At 30.1% G+C, this 21,601-nt stretch overlaps 1 pseudogene; it reads left to right on the top strand.

Moving 5' to 3' along the window:
• Positions 1–290: 290 nt before the first annotated feature.
• On the top strand, positions 291–1,243 carry LOC141674223 (histone H3.3-like; annotated as a pseudogene).
• Positions 1,244–21,601: the final 20,358 nt, after the last annotated feature.

Here is a 21,601-nt window from a genome sequence, read left to right as displayed (position 1 = left end):
AACATAATCCCCTGCCCCATATATAAAAACAGTTTCCCCCTCCCCATTTGTTCTTCAAACTTTTATATACATCTTCACTAGGAAGTGATAAAGAGAAAATAAACCTCAAAATATTTGAAGAAGAATTATAGCTAGGTAATTTATTAAGTGACCATTTCTCTTTAATTTTTTCTTCCATATGAAGTACAGTTTAAAGTTCTTCCCAGGAATTCTGATCTATCTAATTATATGTATGTCATATAGTATTCATTAAAGGTATTGATTGAAAACCATTCTTATTTTATTTTTAGATGGCTGGTACCAAGCAAACTGCTCGTAAATCTAGTGGATGAAAGGTTCCTGGAAAGCAGCTCACACACAAGGTTACAATTTATTAATGCTGTGTTCCCGAATCTAGGGTAGAAAAGAAAAGAATAGAAAATAACCAATTTTCCTTGCACTCCTAATCTTTCCAAAAGTGGGAAGAAGATTTTGGAGACAAAAATAAAGAAAATTTCTTCCCAAATCTGTCGCTTTCTTTTCCTTGCTTTCATAAAAGTTGTTCGCGAACAAGCTGAAGAAATATATTTTTTACATTTCTTTTCTTTTCTCTCCAAAAAAATTTTCTGGAACACAGCGTAAATGCCTATTATAGAATACATTATGATCTATTATCTCCTAACTTGATATATCTTCTCCTAACATTTCTGTGTTTTGTTCTCTATCACAGGTTGCTCGTATGCGTGCTCCAACAACTGGTGCCTATAGGAAGCCACATAGATACCGCCCTGGAACAGTTGCCCTTCGGTATATGTTTATCAATTCATGTTATTATTGAAACATCATTTCCTGGTTGTTTCCCAATGCTAATATACAGTAATTTCTAGGAGTGAGATCCGTAAGTATCAGAAGACTACTGAGCTTTTGATATTAAAACTTTCATTCCAGAGGCTTGTACGTGAAATTGCTGAAGGAATTAAGGTTAATTAATTTTTAGTATAATTTTTCAAATAACTTTACCCAAGAGAAACCTTATCTTTGTGTATCGCCTATGCCAAATTTATTTCTAATTTGCAATAGTGAATTTGTTGTTATAGAGTGATTTGCGTTTCCAGAGCCATGCAGTCCTGGCTCTAAGGAGGCATCAGAGGCCTACCTGGTAGGCCTATTCAATGATGCCAACTTGTGTTCAATTCATGCTAAGCGGGTGACAATAATGCCAAAGGACATTCAGCTGGCAAGGAGGATCCGCTTAAGCAGTTGATTCTGCCGGAGAGCAGTGTAATTAAAATAGTAGTTGTAATTGTAAGTTTCAGGATTGCTGATATATGTGGGAGTGATGAAGAAAAATTATATATGTTGAGTTAATCTTCAATGATGATGATACCTTTTTCATTTGGTATTCACTAATATTAGGAAAGAAGATAATTCACAATAATGAGGAAATCCTAAATTATTAAAATGTAATAAGAAATTAAAAATAGTACATTTACCTTTAATTAGTTTACTTATTAAAATGAGAATCCAAACTAATGAAAATTTAGAATAAAATGAGAATCCAAACTAATGAAATTTAGAGAAAAAAATCACTTTATTCAAATTTAATATATTTGTACCCTTATTCCTCAGTTTCTATTACTTGTTGTATGTATCACCTCCTCAAAGATTGTTCTAGCCAGGAGATGCCACTCACACATTCCTCATTTTCCAATTTTCCCCTCTCACCATCTCTAAAAGCATCGGTCAATTCTGACTTTTTTGACAGTCTTTGTTCATAACATTTATTATTTTAATTCAAATTTTGTTATTTTAATTTTGAAAATTATGATTATTGTGTATTTAGTATGTGTTTTATTAATTTTGGTGATTATCCATTTGATATTCAACCGCATCAATACTAAACAAACTTAATATTGTGTTAGTAAAATACTTTTGATATAAAATCTATTCTAATTTTATGTTGAGTTCTTCAATATAAATTGGAATAATTTAATCCAATAAGGACAAACTAGGTATTTGTACAACATCTCGATAAGTCACTATCTAGTTCTCGATAAGAGTCAAGAAAGTGACATATGGACTTGAGTTCTCTATAGGTCATGAGACTTCTCTACAAGCAAATATCAACCGTTCATTATTCACTTTTTGATAAGTCACATCACTACCCTATAAATACCAAGATATCTCGACATAACCTCTCTTTACGCTTTTGAGAACTCAATTGACATGGTTTCTGCAAAATTTCACTAATCTCTTTCGTTTCAAGTTTTTTCTTTCTCAAATCACTTACCCACTAAAACCCAAACTCTTCAATGGTTGCTAACAACATGAGAGCTGTTATTCGCAAGGACGACACCAATTATCTGGCTTTTGTGGATCCAACTCAAGAACACGATAACTTCAAGTGCTTTGTCAAGTTTATTTCTGATTTCTATATTTCAGGAGGATTAATTGTAAACCCAGAGCTCTACGTGGATGTCTTGAATGATTTCTGGAGCATTCACTACACCATAAAATGCCTACTGTAACACCAAAAAAACGTTGTATTAGGGGGTAAATATGTTGCTCTTGCCCCACTTTTAAGCTAAGGTAACATTTTCTTAAAGATAGGTTTTTCCATGTTGCCTTAGGGGTCTAAGGTAACATCTTTGGTGCCTAAGGCAACATCGTGTTTTAACTTGTTTATATGTTGTCTTAGCTTGCTAATGCAATAGAAAGAGAGATCAGTTATAACTTATTTTTTATGTTACCTTAGAGTTTTAAAATATTTTTAAAAAGTGGGCCCCATGGTGGGACGCACTAGCTCACATGGAAAGTGTGGAGCCCACAGTGCTGAGTTGTCTTGATAACGTGGCAAGTGGGCCCATAGAACCTAATGTAACACTTTGAGAAGTTGTTGTAACATTATAACTAGCCTAATAAAACATTTTAAACATGATATGGTAACAAATTAGGAGGCTATTGTAACACTTTAGCACAAAAAAATTCAAATGCTTATTCTGTAAACTGAAAAATCCCAATTATACAATATCAACCCTAACATTAAATATCCTAATATACAACAAAATTAAACGTCAAAACTAACTATAAACTAGTTCACATTTTTTACTCAACAACAACCCAAGATTATAAATTTAAAAAAGTACTAGAAGCTGATGCTTAAATTTGCTTCACTTTCTCCTCGACTCCACCATCCGAATGTTTCCCTTTTTATACAGGTGAAACATTCTCTTGTAAGTCTTCTTTGTTCCCTGAAATATTAACTAAGTTATTTGCAAGAAAGAAATCAAACCAGCAAACATAGTTAATAACCAGCAAACATGAACAATGCTACCACCATCTGAAATATTACACGGCTCTTATGTAAATGTCTTTATGTAAATATTATAGGGCCGCTCCTCATCTCTCCTTGATTCAAACATTTTGTCCTCCCCACAATTTCCTATACATACAAGTACGTGACTCTATGCATATGTGCAGTGTGAACGAGTGTACGTGTATAGAGTGCATATGTGTGTATAAACATGTATTTTGTGTGGGAACAACATTTTCTGGTTCATTATTATGCTCTTGCGATATCGCTATCAAGGCCTCACTTCCAAAGATAATAACTTCAGAATGAGTAAAGGATCTTGACAGAACCTTGTTTGGTCATTGTCTTTTTTAAAAGGATAGTAAGCATTCAATTATCATTGATAAACCAAAAATAATACCTGTTCCTCTGACTGATGCTTTATGAACAAGGTTTTAACCAACTCTTTCCTCTCTTCCAACTCCTTGGTAAGCTGATCATTAGCAGCTTTAGCCTTCGTGTGCCTGTCAAGTAGATATGGGGGAACATGAAAAATTCCAAACAAACACTTGAAAAAGCTATAGAAAATCGAAAGAAAACAAGATATCTACCAGGGGAAACATGGGGAACCAAATTTTTCACACCGACATTAATAGCTTCGACCTTGATCCTAAACCGAGCAATAGTAATCGATTAACACTAGAAAGCCTGTCATATGATTTCTTTCTTAATTTGATTCTATCTAAATCTTAACTAAATGATACCAAATGTGCATTCATATAGACATGCAGAAAATTATTCTCAATCATTTATTAGCATTTCTTGTAAAAAAATACATAAAACAACAGCAACATTATATGTAGAAATGAAACTAGTGAGAACAAATTTCAGAACAAGAACTACTATTTTGACATTTTGAGTTCTATTTGTATATATTATTTCAATTTGAGTACATTTTGAGTATTATTTGTAAAACCTAAAATTTTCATCAATTGACAAGCTAAACTGATTGTAAAGAAAACCTTTTTTAGCAGTTAAGTATCAACATAGATTTCCTACAACCAGATCATGTGTCATCACAGTGATAAGACAGTGAAATATACATCTTAAATAAAGCATGCTACCTGACCTGTTTCTAGTTAAGAAAAATCTTATTATCGAGAATGATAATTTATTAATAATTTAAGGGTGTATCTCATTCTCAAGTCAAGATTTCCATGATTGAAACACACCCCGCAGCAAAAACACAACACCAGACACAACAATGATTCTCCTGAGAGTAAACTTGCACAGCAAAAACACCAGGGAGATAGCTAAAAGTACTTCCTTTACTAGTTTCTTACGCTAACCTATGGAAAATATAGACAAGAACAGAATGAGCAACAACAGAAAACTAACCATTTTTTCTCTGCTTTCTCTTTTTTAAAACAATTATGGCAAGCTTGCCAAGTAGTACTATTAGTATTAACAATACAACAACTACAATGATTACAAATTTCCTCTTTTTTCTTGATCTTTTATTTTTCAGGGGCTTAGAGTTTAGAACATATTAAAAAAGATAATAATAGTGAAAACATCATAATCACATATCTACACTGATCTTCTGTGTATTTTGTGAGTCTGAGTATCATTAACCAATAGAATAACATGTACATTTTCATCGGAGTTTATTATCCCTCTAATATTAGTTATCCCACTTCACCAAATCTTATAGTGATTGTAGGTCACTATAAGTTAAACTGAAAAGTTATAATCACATATCTACACTAATTTTTTTCATACTTGTCTGAAATCTTCTTTTCATGTTTCACTTGACAGTGCCTATTCATCACCATAGCCCGCTTGGTTCTATCACTTATATAACAAAAGAAAATCGATATAAGTATGCTAATTCTACCATTCCTAATGAAGCAGTTAACATTGGCACAAATTAATAGAAAAAAAAATTAAGAGCCTAACTAAAACATCATAAAATCAACACACCATCATCACTAAAATTCAGCACAATTCATCACAACTATCCAAAAAGTTACAACCCTTACCTCAAAATTAGCATCAGAAGCATCACCCAATCAATCCTCATCCCCACTCTCATCACAAAAATACGCAACCTTTTTCCGCTTCCCCATCTTCCCAATCCCCCTCTCCTCTTTATTTCTCAACAACCTCTCATCCGCATCTGTATCCAAAACTGACGCCCAATTCTCCTCCTCAAACACCCCCTCCTCCTCATCCCCTCCCCATCCCCAATCCAATCCCCTTCTCATTTCCCCTCGAACTGCTTCAATTTCTTCGGCTTAGTATTCATAATTTAGCATTTGAAATCTGTGGGGTGTGCTGCGTACTCGAAAATGTCCTTGCTTCCAACACTAATAATGTATATGGACTTGGATATCCATTCATCAGCTTTAGCTTTTCCCAGTACCTCTGTGATGCTGGCACAAACGGTCACTAATTGTTGGATTTGCTTTCCTAGAGGTACTACCTAGACCTGTCATTCATTTCAATAACCAAATCGATATTAGTAAATTAAAAACAAGATCTCAATTAAAAAATAAACAAACAAATACTTGTTGGCATATCTCGCGAGTAGGAACAACAATAAAAGAAGCCGAAAACTTCTGAAAAAAAGATCCCGTAGAACATAAACATAAAAATAAAGCGCAAAAATCGAAATCACCTAAAATCTAAGCCTTCAAAGCCTTAAAATACAAAGCCCTAATTTGAAGACCACCTGAAATTAAAAAAGAGAAAGAGATTAGATGAGGTTTAACGGAATATAAATATTAACAAAATAAAGAATTGAAACAATAAAGTCTTCACCCCTCAAATTGATTGAGCCCTAACTTAACCTATAAATCAATTCAGCTCTAAAAAGAAATTCAAATCCTAATTACATACTGAGACTGAAAATGGTGTGTGAGAGAGCCAGAGTGATAGTGAGAAAGATTAGGTGGAGACAGTAGAGAGCATGAAAGACATAGGAGAGAAAGTAAAAGTGCCGAGAGTGAAGTCGATTGAGGTGGTGTAAAGACAGAGAGAAAGTGGTCAAGAGAGGTTATATGAAATTTTTTAAACCGGTTGAAAATTTGGGCGGCATTAGCCCCAAAAAGTTTCCGACTCTGGCCCAAAATGTTTTCTGAGTTTGTCCAAAATTGCTATAAATATTAATCATTTTATTAAAAATCTTAAAATTATTATTATAAAATAAAATTTATTTTTTAGTATATGTACTATATTTTTTTATAAATTACTATATTTACATTTTTACAAATCTTTATTTTTATAAGTTTTATATCATTTTGCTCATATTAATATAAGGATTTGTACTATTTATATTTGTTATTAGTTTTAATATTTTATTTTAAATTTTTAAATTCATTATTTTATATAATTATTTTATTTTATTTAAATTTTGCTATGTATAAAATTCTTATTTCATCATGTATCTTATGTATTCCATTAGTAAGTTACCTTAGATTCATGAAAAAAGAATTTAAATAAAAATTTAATTACAAAATTATTATATTTATGTTTTAATAGTCTAATGTAACACTTTGACAAGAATGTTGCAACCTCTAACACTTTCTACCTAATGGAATATCACATTTTTGCCCAGCGTAACACAAAAAACATAATGTTAAATTAGCTCATGACTACCATATCTAAGGTAACATATTTGGTAACATTTTTTAGGAGGGGCGTTGCGATAGGCCATCTATGGTGTAGTGATTGTAGTCATCAACACCATTGTACATGAGAATCAAGTAGTTTCCATGATGGTTAACTGTACAATTAGGGGTGTTCTGTGGAGTTCAATGCCAATGACATCAACAAGGTCCTGTATATTCCTATAGACAACTTTGTTGAAGCTCCCACAACTCAGAAATTGGTTAAATTCATGGACTTCATCAACTATAGTGAAAAGATGGACATGGAGAGGCTAAACAAGAAAAACTTGAGGAGGGAATGGTTATTTGTTTTTGACTCCATAACCAGGGCATTCACATGCAGAAAACTGGCTATGATAATATTTATGCGAATACTCGAGTTAAGCACCACACATAAAGTGTTAACCTATTCTGTGTTTATATACTACATAGCTACAATAAATTTCTATCAATTACAAGATATGTTATGGTATAACTATTCTACTTTTTATACATATCTAAATCAACTACGATCCTACAAATCAGCACCTCATGATTTATCTTGCAGAATTGACTTATCCACTCAGATCCTAACAGTAATCTTATCCTGACGGCTTGACATATCCTGACTATCAAACATATCCTGATTGTCTTAACATATCCTGATTCCTCTATCAGATCTTGACGCCTTGATAAATCTCGATTCCTGACATAGACAATTCTTAAAATTTCTCCGCCCATTTATGCTTTGCAGAATAAGCATAAATTTCAAAGTAATATCTAGTGCCAAAAACCAAAGAGACAAATTGTAGAGTACAAAGCATACTGTGTTTTAGACTTTAATTTTTATATTTCTTGATAAACTCTGCAGTATCTCTGAACAAAAGCTTTAACTCTATCATCAAACTTTTTCAACAATATCTCTTCTAATATGATATTCTAGTTTTTCCTATATCCAGATTTATTTGATAGTTGATAGATATCAGCCCTTAAGTTTATGATGGGAATTCTTTCAATCATCAACTCCTCCAGTGTCACATAACAAGCTTTAGAACCATTAGGATTCATGGTTATGTGTCTGTGTAAGAATATTGTCAATAATAGCTCCTTCTTTCGTCATGTTGACTTCTTTCCTTTTGAAATTTATGTATGTAGGAATATATAATCCAAATTAATATTGACCATCATCCAGTATCTTTTTTCTGATATTGGAAAGAATCATGTTTGACCATAAACTTGAAGTTTCATCTTCAACTCTTAGCAAATAGTGAATGTATTTCAGTTCCTTTGTTGACATGATCATCAGTTTATCAAGTGAAAGAACTTGAATTTGATCATTTTGCAATAAGAGTAAGATCTTCTGTTCAGGTTCTGAACCATCATATTTGTCAAGTATAATCTTCACAACTTCAAGTCTATCCAGATGATCAACAATTACTTCCTGACCAGGACTATCATCAAGAGTTTATATTGGTTCTTGATTTTTAGAAATACTTGAGCTTTTCTTTCTGATCTTTCATGTAACATCTTCTTATCTGTACACCTCAATATATTCATTTCAGGTCTTTTATGCATATTCTTGTATGCTTGATTTGCTTTGTCAACAGCAATTTCGATTTTTCCTTCCTGTGCTCTTTCTTCTCTGTCAAAAACCATTTCTTCCTCCTTGAAGTTTTCAGCATTAAAGGCTTCACAATAAGCAAAAAGAATCTATAAATCTACTCGAAATAGAATTTCTTCTTCTTCAATTTTATCAGAATCAGGAGTTACTATCACTCTATCAGTGTCAGGAAAATAATCAGAACTTGTATCTTTGCTGTCAGAAATTAAACTTGGAGTAACAAGAGCAGTTTCTAAATTAGATCCATGTGATCTACCCTTAGAGACTTGAGTTGACCGTGTAGTTTGATTTTGAATTCCAGTTCCATTTTGAACTATCACAACATCAGAGGTCTTCTTTGCTTGCTTATCACCATCATCAGAATTGGTATTCTCCTCAAAACTGATTCAGGTTGACACTTTGTCTTTGGTACTATCTCCCCCTTTTTGGCGTCTAGAGTTTGTAGAAGAGAGAGAATAACATCCAAATTAGAATTTGTTATAGTCTGACTTGCTTCCAGAGCTGTCAAGTTCTCAGAAATTTGATCCTGCTTAGCTTCCATGCTGAACATCTTCTTGATCAAGCCATTATGTTTGTTTATTCCTTTAATAGTCACTGAAAAATCAGCAATATTTTCTCTAAGATCAACATTATCTTTCTTGAGTGTAGAGACAGAAGAATGCAATCCTTTAACTAAAACTGTTGTGGCCTTGATAGATGCTTTCATTTAAGAATTAGAAACCAAATGAACCAGATGATCAACTAAAGTCTGAGCAGATTCCAGAGAGATCTTCTCACTTGGTAGTCCCAAGAGTGATCCCATTTATAAGCCCTATGAGTATTAAGAGTGGGACCATGACCAGATGATGAACCAAAAATAGACAATTTAGATGCTTCTATTCCAGCTTTCAGAGCAGGATCTTCAGGATTATCATCATCATTAGAATCAGCATCATTACCAGAAGATTTCTCAGGAACATCAAAATCGGCGTCAGGAACTATGCCTTTGAGCTTTAAATCAGGATTTGACTTAGAAGGCTTAGTTGCCTGTGAAGATCCTGAAATACTACTAGAAAAAGGTCAATATACAGCAGTTCTGAACTGATATCTATTTCCTTCAAAACCAATGTCTACACGGGTGTAGAGAAAAGTATTTTTTTTTCACATCGGTCCAAAACTGATATGAAATGTCATCCCAGATATCAGTTCCTTCGATTTCACATCAGTCCAGAACCATTGTCAAAAATCACCCCAGTCATCAGCTCCTTGCAAATACTGATGTAAAATATGTACATAAACATCGATTTTAGGTGATGTTTGGTTAATATACATCAGCTATAAACTAATGTCTAGTTATTTGAAAACTGATGTTTTCGTAGCTGTAGAGAATGAGCTTTTTATATCAATTTTTTAAAAACATTTGTTATGTAGATAAACATTTTATACATAATTTATAGTTATATAAACTGATGTTAAATATTTGGCTGATTAAATTACAGACATACAAAAAAATAGATAAAATCAAAAACCAACCAATAGTATTGCATTTGATTAACTAGTACATAATTTTCATTACCAAACCAATCCAAAGGATTTTAGTAAACAATAGAAAAATCAAAAACATTAGTAAGCAAAGCCTAATTTTCTTAAAAATAATGTCAGAAGCATGCGTTAATAGCATCAACCATGGCAATTTCGATGTCTGTCTTCTTCAAAGCTGGGGCATCATTGTCACCATATCGAGTCAAACCACAAGTATGCTTCATCTCTTACAACTTCTTGAAGAATTGGCGTCTTACTTGGCATGTGGGTCCTCCACATGTGGCTGTCCAAATCAACATGTGGGGCCATGTTCACTGTGATCATACTCATTTCTCACCGATGTTATTTTCCACCTAGGAATTTCGTCATTTCCTATCGATTTTGGGGCATTTCCTACCAATTCCTGGTGAGGAAATACCCGTTTTTCTTATATTGTAATATAATATTTTATTTTTCTTGAAAAAATCATTTCTTTAATATAGATGTGTGCTTTGCCGTTACTATTTTTTTTAATTAATATTATATACTTCTCAATTTTCTTTATCTATTCACCCAATGGGTACAAAATTATGAAATATTGTTAATTTATTATCATTTTCTTAATAATACCAATCTAAAATTATATATATTATATGAATTGAACACATGTATAATTGTTCTTTAACACACATAAATGTGAACTCTAGTTATGTATTTGTTGAGCACTAGCTATAAGAAAATATCATAATTTCGTAGAAAGTTTTGCAATTTTTTAATAATATATGAATTATTCTAAAAATGTTGTATGTATAAAATAAATGTTTTTAAAAATTTTACTCATTTATTGTTAAATGATGTTAAACTCAAGTGATATATGTAATAACCAAAAAATTTTGTACCATATATAAATCTTAGTATATTTTGCACACAATCATCTATATTTTCTTTATTTTAGAATTATTACCATTTTATTAAAAAAAAGATCCACAATCTAAATATTTTTGAAGACTCCAATAAAAACATGTTGATTGGAGGGAGTTTATAATCCTCATTGTTAGATGGAGGTTTCCCATCCCCATTTGTTTGTTCAAACATTTATATACATCTTCATTAGGAAGTGATAAACAAGAAATAAATCTCAAAATATTTGAAGAAGAATTATAACTAGGTAATTTAAGTGATTATTTCTCTTTTAATTTTTTCCTGTAGATGAAGTATAGTTTAAAGTTCTTCCTAGGCATTTTGATCTATCTAATTATTTGTATGTCATTTAGTATTCATAAGAGATATTGATTGAAAACCATTCTTAATTTATTTGTAGATGGCTGATACCAAGCAAACCCCTGGTAAATCTAGTGGATGAAAGGTTAAGAGAAAGCAGCTCGCACACAAGGTTACATATCTTATTAAATGCCTATAATAGAATTCAATATGATCTATCTTCTCCTAACTTTTTTATAATTGTAAGTTTGAGGATTGATAATTTATGTGGGGTTACGAAGAAAAAATATATATGTTAGTTAATCTTCAATGAGTACATGCTTTTTCCTTTTGGTATTCAATAATATTAGGAAAGAGGATAATTTATCATGAGGAAATCTGAAATTGTTAAAATGTATTATGAAATTAAAAATAGTATATTTACCTTAAATAAGTTTCTTTTGATAAGAGACACATGAAAAATGAGAATCCAAACTAATAATTTTTTTAAAAAAATTCACTTTATTCACATCTAATCAATATATTTGTCCCAGAGGTTCCTCCATTTTTATTCCTTATTGTAAGCTTGTTCTAGCTCCTCTTCTCGTGCAACCATGAGACGCCATTCATTTACTCCTCCTTTCTTTGGTCTGCCACTACATATTTCTTATTTTTCCATTTGCCCCTCTCCTACACCAGCATCTCTAATAGAAGCATGGTTCAAATATGAAAATGAGTTCGGATGAGTAAATCAGTGAAGCGGAGCTTTTTTTTCTTTTAAACTAGTACTAGGATCGTTAAATTCGAAATCGCTTGGACTCAGTCTGGTTTCGGTAATAATTTAGCTCGGAATCAGCTCGAACTCAGTTAAAATTTGGTTATAAGATATTATTTATAATGATATATATTATAAACGATAAATTATTACTAATCACTAATATATTTATAAATATATTTTTCTCATCGTTTATTAATAATTTAATTATTATGGAAATGTCGTTCATATTTCAAAATTTAACGCTTAATTTTTTTATAAGAGAACTATCAAACATTGTAATCGTGATTTATTTGTCTCCAATTTTTTCATAATTTCATGAATATCATTAAGTAACCTATAATTTACATACACCCGATTTTAGTAAAATATTAGAACATAATAAAATTTTGACATCTATATTTTAAAAAGTAATGTACGATTTCTAAAATTAGCATTTTCTAAATAGTGTAAAATAATATTGGACATATTCTTAAACCCCAACGTCAAAAATAAATACATAAATATATATATATATATATATATATATATATATATATATATATTTAAGAAACAAGTGTAGATCGACAATGTTTATATCATTATAAGAAAAAGTTTATTAATCGATATTGAACATTACTATTCTTTCGGTCCTTAAACTCTGATCAGCTCGTTTCATTTTCTTAAAAATAATTAACGTCGGCTCGGTTCAAAAAGAACTTGCAGCTCGATGAGTTTGAGTTGATATGCAAATGTAACTACTAAGCTCCCTATCATATAGTACGATTATAGTCTTTGTACCATATTAGAACATAAATACATATGAATTTACACGTGTTTTTTATGAATATTTAAAATTAATTGCCTCAAAATATATGTAATTGCATTTTAATTTAAGTTATATATATGTGTTAATCAAAGTTTTATATGAGTTTTATTTATTTATTTTTTTTGTAATTTTGTAGTTAAAGACAGTTTGCATGCACCTATATATATATATATATATATATGAATATATAGGTTCAAGATCAAATACAAAATTCTTAAGTACAAGATTACAATTTATTTTATTCTACTTATATAACCCGGGTTAAACATCATTTATTCACTAATAACTTAAATTTTAATAAATAAACGTAATTTATTTCTTCGATATCCTTCTCATTCGGCAATATTAAATTAGAGCACATAATATGATCATTTATTTTTCTTCAAAGAACCAAAATTTTATTTCTTTAATATAGAAGTGTGCTTAGCCGTTACTAAAATTTTGTTAAATTAATATTATATACTTTTCAATTTTCTTTATGAGTTCACCGAAAAAATATTGGGTTCAAAAATTAAAAAATATTGTTGATTTATTTTGATTTTCTTAATAATACCAATTTAAAATTATATATATTATCTGAATTCAACACATGCATAACTATTGTTCAACACACACCAGTTTGAACTCTAGTTATGTATTTGTTGAGCATAGCTATAAGAAAATATGATACTTTCGTAGAAATTTTTGCAACTTTTTCATAAATTATGAAATGTTATGAAAATGTTGTACGTATATAGTAAATGTTTTTAAAAATTTTACTCATTTATTGTTAAATGATATTAAATTCAAGTGATATATCTAATAACCAAAATTTACTCATTTATTGTTAAATGATGTTAAATTCCAGGTATATATATAATAACCAAAAAAGTTTGTACATAAAAATGTTTGTAGCGGATTTTATAATCAAAATTTATTGGTAGAGTGTGATTTCTGGCGTGAATTTAGTCTAGTTATTAGTAAGCCCATTTGTAAAAATCTGCTCTTATTTTTAGAAATTAAAATATTCTTTTTCAATCTTTGCATATTTTGTACACAATCATCTAGATTTTTATTAATTTTAGAATTATTACCATTTTATCTATAAAAAATCCCCAATCCAATTATTTTTAACACTTCAATAAGAACACGTTGAGTAGGGTTTATGATCGGCACCTAGCTTTAAGATTGATTATAGATCGTTAGATGGAGGGGGTGGGAACTCACAAAACTATACTTAAGAGCTGTCAATTCATGTACAAACTACAAAGCACATCATTAGCAACTTGTAACTGTTAAATCAAAACATAATCCCCCTGCCCCATATATAAACACAGTTTCCCCCTCCCCATTTGTTCGTTCAAACTTTTATATAAATCTTCCCTAGGAAGTGATAAAGAGAAAATAAACCTCAATATATTTGAAGAAGAATTATAGCTAGGTAATTTATTAAGTCACCATTTCTCTTTATTTTTTTCCTCTATATGAAGTATAGTTTAAAGTTCTTCCCAGGAATTATGATCTATCTAATTATATGTATGTCATATAGTATTCATCAAAGGTATTGATTGAAAACCATTCTTATGTTCTAATTATAGGTTTAAAGGAATGTTACATTGATATATCTTCTCCTAACTTGATATACCTTCTCCTAACTTTTCTGTATCTTGTTCAACAACCGGTGCCTATAGGAAGCCACATAGATACTGCCCTGGAACAGTTGCACTTCGGTATATATTTATCAATTCATGTTATTATTGAAACATCATTTCCTGGTTGTTGCCCAAGGCTAATCATACAGTATTTTCTTGTGGTGAGATCCGTAAGTATCAGAAGAATACTGAGCTTTTGATATTAAAACTTCCATTCCAGAGGCTTGTACTTGAAATTGCTCAAGGAATTAAGGTTAATTAGTTTTTAGTATATTTTTTCAAATAACTTTACCCAAGAAAAACCCTATCTTTGTGTATGGCATGTGCCAAATTTATTTCTAATTTGCAATAGTGAATTTGTTGTTACAGAGTGATTTGGGTTTCCAGAACCATGCAGTCCTGGCTCTACATGTATAGTTGTAATTGTAAGTTTGAGGATTGCTGATATATGTGGGAGTGATGAAGAAAAAATATATATGTTGAGTTAATCTTCAATGAGGATGATACCTTTTTCTTTTGGTATTCACTAATATTAAGAAAGAAGATAATTTACTATAATGAGGAAATCCTAAATTGTTAAAATGTAATAAGAAATTAAAAATAGTACATTTACCTTTAATTAGTTTACTTAATAAAATGAGAATCCAAACTAATGAAAATTTAGAAAAAAATGAGAATCCAAACTAATGAAATTTATAGAAAAAAATCACTTTATTCACCTTTAATATATTTGTACCCCTATTTCTCAATTTCTATTCCTTGTTGTATGTATCACCTCCTTGTTCTAGCCAGGAGATGCCACTCACACATTCCTCATTCTCCAACCTCTCACCATCTGTAAAAGCATGGGTCAATTCTGACTTTTTTGACGGTCTTTGTTCATAACATTTGTTATTTTAATTCAAATTTTGTTATTTTAATTTTGAAAATTATGATATATTGTGTATTTAATTTGTGTTTTATTAATTTTGGTGATTATCAATTTGATATTCAACCGCATCAATACTTTTATAGAGTTAACATTGTGTTAGGACTATTTTTCATCCTTGTCTAATTTTGATGATTGACATAAATCATTAGTATGAAATTGAATTTTTTGATAAGTCCTAACTTTGTACATTTATAGAGTTGCATCTTCAAAAAAATCACTATCCTTTACATACCTTATGTACAAAAGACCTTTTAGATGAACTCCACCTAATTTATTTTTATTTGGTTGAAAATCATAATTCAGTAATTTATCTGCAGAGTAAATTATATTTTATTGATATTAAAGAGGAAAAACAAATTCACCAAGTGCTACGATTTAGGAAAGATGGTAATGATTTTGATGAGTTTTAGGTTGGGATGGATTTATATATTACAAAAAATTATATATTACAAAATGCAAAAAATATATATTATAAAATACATACTCTTGCTGAACTAATTTAATTATATGCACCCAAAGCTGAAAATGGTGTTGAACTTGACATTTTTGAATCTATTATTACCCCTCAAACTCACCTTAATGTACAAATGGTAAGAACAAAACCCATTGTCACAGTTTCATTCGTGAAATTAAGAAGATTAATAAATAAATTTGATTTATACATTTCATAAAGGTGCAATAAATCACACAAATATAAGAGGCCGGTCTTGAAATTCTGCAATCTTGATAAATGGGACATGAACTAAATTGTTTTATGAAGTATTTAAAAATGTAATATTCCATACAGATTATGTTTGGTGAAAGCAATTGCGATTTTGACCTAGTCCACTACTACCGTAATGTATAAATGATAAAAATGATTATTAATTAATATAGCACATTGCTGTAACAAATCAAATGTCCATTTAAAAAGCAATCAACACTTTGCTGAGAAAGGAATTAGTGAGAGACATGACAACCTTGAAATTTGCTCAAGATGAAGTTTGTGAAACTTGTCAAAAAGGAAAAATGAAGAGGCCCGGTCATAAGAGCAAAACTGTGAATTATATTAATGCACCACTACAGCTTATCCACATGGATTTATTTGGACATGTAAATGTCATGTCTTTATCCACAAAGAAGTATGCTTTGGTGATGGTGCATGACTACTCAAGATACACTTGGGTAGAATTTATGCATTCAAAAGATGAAACTCCACACTTCATCATTGAACACATCAAATAAATTGAGAAGTAGGCTGAAGATAAAAAATGTGTCAAAATATTCAGGAATGTAATTCTAGGTGAATTTTATAAAGATAAAGGCATTGTTCAAGAGTTCTCAGCTACAAGAACACCTCAACAAAATGGTATGGTTGAAAAGAAAAATCGAACTCTAGTTGAGGCTGCTAGCTAGCAAGATGCCAAACTGCCAACAAGTTTTTGAAAAGAAGCTTTTAACATAACATGTTACACTCAAAATAGATATCTACTCAACAAAAATATTGGCAAGTCACCCTACTCAATTTTGTCAAAAAGGAAGCCTACCGGTAAACATCTTCATGTGTTTGGAAGCAAATGCGTTATGCTAAAAGACAACTCTGAATATGTTGAAAAATTTGACTTTAAAGTATTTGAAGCTATTTTTCAAGGATATTTGGATTGCCAACAGAGTCTATGTGCTAGAGCAAAGAAAATAATGGAAATCATAGATGCAACATTTGATGATGACAAGTATCCAGACTTGGAACAAGTATCCAGACTTGGAATGACTTGATGAAAGTGAAGCTCTATATGTAGCTGCTGAAAGTTGTTGTTCTCAAGTGCTTTGGGTTAGAAACCAACTGATGGATTATGGCCTAATGTTACAAAAGATTTGAATCATGTGTGACAATACTGGAGCAATATCTATTATGGCTAATCCAGTCAATCATTCTAGAACTAAGCATATTCATTAAGGTACTATTAAACTTATTTTTATTCCAACGGAAAAATAGTTAACTGAAATTTTCACTAAACCTTTAGATGAAGCAACTTTCACGAGACTTATAAGTGAAATTGGTATGTTAAATTCTTCGACCTAAAGGCAAGAACTCCGCTAACTAGTTGCAGCAGATTAATTCCTGATAAATCAAAAATAATTTAATTTAACTAGAAATTAGCTGAAATATGATCTCTAAATATTTTAGAATTCCCCGTATATTATTTTTTCAAATAAAATTTAACTTGGAATTTTTCTGATTCTAAGAGGAACTGATGGAATCTTTAGAAGTTAAACAAAGTATGTCAAAGATCTTTTGACGAAATTTGGAATGGTGGACTGCTCACCTGCATCAACTCTTATGTCTATAGCTACCAAGTTGGATGAAGGTAAGAAAGAAAAAAGTGTAGATATATCAAGTTACCAAGGAGTGATTGGATCTTTTCTTTACTTAACCGCAATTAGACGAGACATCATTTTTTCCACATGTTTGTATGCTAAATTTCAAACAAATCCTAAAGAATCACACTTAATGGCAGTCAAGAGGATTTTCAGATTTTTGAAGGGAACACCAAACTTGGGATTGTGGTATCTTACGGAAATATTTATTTGACTTTATTTTCTGTAAAACCATTAGTATGTTCCTTTATAATTTTATTAAAATGCTCATTCACTGGCTTTATTTGCAATTTTAGTTGAACGTCTCTCCTACTAACCATAATCGATTTATAACGTTTATTATATGCATGAATCATCACTCATAAATTCTTTATTTTTCATCTTTGTTGGTTTAAATTCAATCCTAAATAATGTTTTGAGCTTGATATCTTTGACTATTATTACCCTCAAATCAGTGTAAATTTTTTGATTACAATTTTAGGTGGTTATGTGTCCTTACTTTTATTATATACATCTAGAGAGAACCTCTCTATCAAGAGAACTAGAGACCTTCATCCTAGCCACTGATTTTATTTATAAAATCAAAGTTAGTTTGTATAATACATAATGGCGTGTGTGTAGTATAATAGAACTTTTGTATACAAATCTTTACATATATGTATAATACGAGTTTAACTACACGAAAATGGAAATTTAATGCTAATAAAATGACAACAGATCGACAACTAATGATATCGAAGAGGTAGGGACTTATGTAAATTTAGCACTCAAAGCATGGTCTACATGACTGATTGGGTCTATACCGAGTAAAAGACATGCAATAGCAGTTAACGGTAATCTATGAAAATAGAAGCAATAATAAATAGAAATTAAGAAAGAAAAGAGGTAATTGTTATACCTGAGTTGTTCCAACAATCCAACAAATAGTCAACATCATCACCAAGTGACTTCTTCTCAACAAAAAGGTAATCCTTTGATCAGTTCTCACCTTTTCCTGAAATAAATTGAACAAGAAAAGTGCAATGAATGTATAGTTTTATGCGAGTGTTAAAAGAATTAAGCACATGCTCGTGTTTTACAAAGACTAAGCAAGGTTCATAGATAGGAAATGCATCAAACAAATGATACACATTTCAATAAATACATGAGAAAGGTGTTCGTAGAGCATCTACTAAAATATTAAAACTATAAAGGTGTTCAATAAAAAGATAATTAGACAACTACCTTCACCGTCTTTTCAATAATGGACCACCATATAGTAAACCCACGGCAGACTAAAAGATGGATATAAAATAAGTTCTATACGAAAGATTGATCCTTGCCACATTCGTTAAAAGAGTCGTTCATACGTGTTTAAGTATGATATCAATTGTGAAAAGAAGTACTTAAAGATAGAACTATTCTAAACTTTATCAAATCTATATGGATGATACAATGGCAAGGTATGGTGAGGGGAGGTCTTGCAGGTAAAGAACGGATAGTATTACGCTACTGGTTAGTTTTGTACTTTCCGATATAGATTACGTCTATGTAGTGGTTTGTTGTATCATTATACAGTTTGAAAACCGTTTAAATTTATGGGAGAATTTTAGGCGCTTAATTTTAAAAAAATTTATAAATTATTTATCGATGTTTGCCCGCTAATACCGTTTACTGTTCGCACATTTTTTTAATTTGTACTCTAACAATTATTGGGCTATGTAATGCTTATAAATAGATTTTTTTTTGAAAATTTAAAATTTAAATTTTTTTTTGTAAATATATTAGAGGTTTTTACAAAAATACAATTTTTTTATTTTTGTTTTGCAAAAATACGATTTTTCAATTTTTTTTTAGAAAAATACGATTTTGCAACCCATTTCAACTGAATATAAGATCAAACCACAATTTCAACTAAAAGTATTTCTTGGCACTTCTTCACAGAAATTGTATACGTGGTTGCTTTTAGTTGCAAACCGTATTTTTGCATTTTTTTAAAGATCGTAAAATTGCAAACACATTTAGAAAAAATAGTATTTTTTGTAATTTCTCAAAATACTATTGGTTTTTAAAAAATTGCAAAAAAAGTATATTTTTTAATTTTAATTTTTAAAATGTTATATTTTCAAATTTCTTTTAAAAAAATATGATTTTTATGCAATTAGTTAGATGCAAATAAATGTAAATTCGACGATTTTTGCAACTCTTCACAATTAGATACAACGTAGAATGTAATGAATATTAACCTCGAACCCAACCAAAAAACTATATCTAGCTAATAATTTTCACCGTGTAGCTAATAATGTATAGTTAGACTTTGTTTGCAATTAGCTAATAATGTATAGTTAGACTTTGTTTGCACCATGTTTTTGTAAATAATTTCATAATATAGTAAATTTGTAAAAAAAAATTAGAAAAATTATATTTTTGATAATTTTTCTTAAAATGTTGTAAGATAGTTTATAATTGACATATTTAAACCATCAATCTAATTTGTAAATCTATAAATGATAATGTAAATATTTGTTGTTGGTTGGTTTACAACTTGAAAACTTATTTGTAGTTTCTTATAAATAACTATAAAAATATTGGTTTTAACAAAATTCGAACTTGAAAGTCTCGTAGTAGATTTTTTTAATAATTGGATTTAACGGATTCGATAATTGGACCCTGAATGCATACATATGAGTTTGAGGAATGACAAAGTATCATGTGTTATTTAGGAACGAACTTGTGGTCTATTTCCGGATACATACAATTGCTCTCAAATTATACACATCACAATTATCATAATTGAGTAGTATATTGATTTAATTTTATTTCTATACTAACAATTTTAACATTTTTTTGCTAAATAACAGTTTTAACTTTTTAATCGTGTTATCATAAATTATTTCGAGTGGTAGACTCCCCACAAAACCGGTTAAAATTAGAATCAGTAGGATTTAATATTGTGTAAAGTCAAACTTGAACTAAACCCGTCGAGGAGAGATAACGGATACTCATAGATAATCGGGAGAATACCCATAAAATCTTATTCGTTCACAGGAAAAGTTGTTTTAGGTAGTTCCATACCCAAATTATACTCCTCCGTTTGCATCATGGTAATAATTCACAAATCACACTATTTGAAATAGTTATCTAAAAATACTCATATTTTTCAAATATTATATTTTTGGGTGTTTTAAAAACTATTCAAGTCTTACGATGATAACATAGTTTACACTAAATGCAACTTCTTATACAACATCGTATATTTACACATATTTTCAGAATAAATAGTATTTTTGTAAAAAACAAATTGGTAACATCGCAAATTATTTTTCAATTTTTTGATAAATTCCCAATTTGTATGCTAAATAATAAATTCATAATGAAAAATTCAAGAACCAACTTATGCCGTATAATGTGTAATTCTATTTTAAATTCTGAAAAAATTAACTTTCACTAGTTTAATGAAATAGTTTTTAGTTTGATGCAATTTTATAATTTATTTTCAAATATTTCAACTTTGTTATCTTCTAGACTACAATAAAATTATAAAAAGTATAACTCTATTTGTTTTTGGAAGAATAAAATAAGTTATATTAGATATATACGGTATCTGAGTTACGGGACCAATGGATAAAATAGAAACTATATAATTAAAAATAATTGATATTTAGAAAGAAACAAATCTTACAGGTAAGCAACACATTGACTTGCACTTGAAGTAGAAAATTAATTTAACATGGAGGAATATTGACCGCGGCTCAAACTTTAAAGCAATAGAAACATCTCAGCATGTATATTGGTCCATAGGTTAAAGTTCATAACTTCCATCATGTCGACATTTAGCTACCAAAAATGGTTACAATTATATAATGGTAAATGAAAG

This window comes from Apium graveolens, chromosome 7 (genome assembly GCF_009905375.1).
Source record: "Apium graveolens cultivar Ventura chromosome 7, ASM990537v1, whole genome shotgun sequence".
NCBI classification, from domain to species: Eukaryota; Viridiplantae; Streptophyta; class Magnoliopsida; order Apiales; family Apiaceae; genus Apium; species Apium graveolens.
The sequence above is the reverse complement of the archived record's forward strand: the minus strand, read 5'-3'. Positions and strand labels throughout refer to the sequence as shown.